We start from the raw sequence: 2,500 nt of genomic DNA, 5'->3' as shown, positions 1-2,500 counted from the left end.
CTTGTCTCCCCCATATGCACTGAAAAATGTATTGGAGGAGGATTGTGACATAGATAGGCTTATTAGTTTCCTAAAGGAGACTAATATTTTCAATAAAATTTAAAGATGCATAATATTTATGCAATAATTCTATACATTTAAAGCATACTATTCATGCTTTTAGAGCATATTATTATTTCTTAACATAATTTATATTCATTTATATTTATTTGTAAAACATTTATTGATAGATTTTTTGTTTTAACATTCCAATCCAGCAAAGTATTCGCCGCTAACGACCGTAGCTGTTGACGCGGAAGATAATTTTAAATAATCAATCAATCAATCCTTTTTTCCCTCTCTTTCCTCTTTCCCCTTCTTCTTCTCCCTCCCTCCCCCTCTCTCTCTCTCTCTCTCTCTCTCTCTCTCTCTCTCTCACACACACACACGCACGCACGCACGCACACACACGCTTTCTCTAACAGTGATTTAACTTCTTAGAAGCCATATCAATAAAAAAGAAAAGTCATTGAAATTCGGTATTTTCCGTATTTCATCGTCAAACAAAATGAAATAAACATTCATGAACATCGAGTATCCCACCTTTGTTATAAATTCCACTGAATCAAATACAAGTTGTCGTGATACGCTTTTCTCTTTTAATTAATATCAAATAACAAAGTCCAATCAAAAAATAATTGCCGACTGCCGAAATTGGGAACAGCTCGTAAACCTTGAAAGAGAGAGAGAGAGAGAGAGAGAGAGAGAGAGAGAGAGAGAGAGAGAGAAGAGAGAGAGAGAGAGAGAGAGAGAGAGAGAGAGAGAGAGAGAGAGAGAGAGAGAGAGAGAGAGGTTATAGGGGGAGAGTGAAAGAAAGAAAGAGAGAGAGAATGAGAGAAAGAAAAAGAAAAAGAGATAGAAAGACTGAAACAGACAGACAGGCAGAGGCAGACAAACGATCAGATAAAAAGGCGGAAAAGGGAAAGGGATAGAGAGCAAACAAGAGCACGTCAGCAGCAGAACGCATCAGCCCTTTCTTCTTTCACAAATGACGTAACAGTTTCGTGCGTCAAGAAAGCGCAAATTAAATCGATTCGCTTCTGGGAACACGATCAGCTGTTGTCTCGGTCTTTGAGGTTGAGGCAATCGTAACGAGAGAGTAGGGGGAAAGAGAGACAGAAAGAGTGAGAGACAGAAAAGAGAAAGAGAGAGAGAGAGAGCGAGCAAGAGAGAGAGAGAGAGAGAGAGAGAGAGAGAGAGAGAGAGAGAGAGAGAGAGAGAGAGAGAGAGAGATAGGGAGAAGGAGAAATGTAAATGAAATGCAGCATTCATATCTGACATGATTAGACAACTTGCCTCTATATAATTCTCCATTGTATATACATGCAACTCCGTGTGTATGTGTGTTTTTGTGTGTGTGTGTTTGCGTGTATATGCGTGTATTAGACCATATAATATTTGATTTGCTCAATTACTTTAATCCACATATTCTATCTCCACTCCGATTTCGCTTAAATTAAAGTTACACGAGAAAGATTTCCCTTGATTTCCGTTCGTGTTAATGCCTGGTTTCTGTTGGCTGCCTCCTATCCCCCTGACCCCGCCCACTCCATCCCCCTGACCCCGCCCACTCCCTCCCCTGACCCCGCCCACTCCACCCCCTGACCCCATCCACTCCCTCCCCTGACCCCGCCCACTCCCTCCCCTGACCCCGCCCTCTCCATACCCCTGACCCCGCCCACTCCCTCCTCTGACCCCGCCCACTCCACCCCCAACTCTCTATTACACCTATTGCGATTAATTCAATTATCTGTCGTTTTCCTCCGCACTGTTTTGCTAACAGGCATCTAACTGAAGGAATTCTTATTATATATGGAATTTATACTATTATGGAATTTATATCATGGTATCTTAGGAAAAGGTAAGCCATAATTATCGACAAGCTCTTCCACTACGAGAATAAAGCTCAAGTTGCAGTTGTTAAAATCCTTCATCATTAAGACAGAAAACGAAAGAAAGCATCACAAAAGAATCAGAGCGAGGGAAAGATTGTTATGCTAGGTGATTATATGAAATTCTGGAGCAAAGAAAGACAAAGAAAGAACAAGAGATAGATAGATAGATAGAGAGAGAGAGAGAGAGAGAGAGAGAGAGAGAGAGAGAGAGAGAGAGAGAGAGAGAGAGAGAGAGAGAGAGAGAGAGAGATAGATAGATAGATAGAGAGAGAGAGAGAGAGAGAGAGAGAGAGAGAGAGAGAGAAAGAGTCTGAGCAGTTAAAGCGATAGCAAACATAAAAAAAAAAAAAAAAAAAAAAAGATGATGAAGACAGAAAAAGAGGAAAGCCGGTGAAATTCAAGAAAGCGGAAATAAGGGAAACATAGAATAAGACAGATAAAAAAGGGAAACGCGCATTCAGACTAAAGCAAACTGAACGTACAATGAAATCACGTTCACGACAGTCACTTTCCACTGGTTACCAGGATTTCTCTCAGGTGCGCGCGTGTGCTTCTGTTTGTCTATG

The sequence above is a fragment of the Penaeus chinensis genome, chromosome 26 (assembly GCF_019202785.1).
Source record: "Penaeus chinensis breed Huanghai No. 1 chromosome 26, ASM1920278v2, whole genome shotgun sequence".
NCBI classification, from domain to species: domain Eukaryota; kingdom Metazoa; phylum Arthropoda; class Malacostraca; order Decapoda; family Penaeidae; genus Penaeus; species Penaeus chinensis.
The sequence above is the reverse complement of the archived record's forward strand: the minus strand, read 5'-3'. Positions refer to the sequence as shown.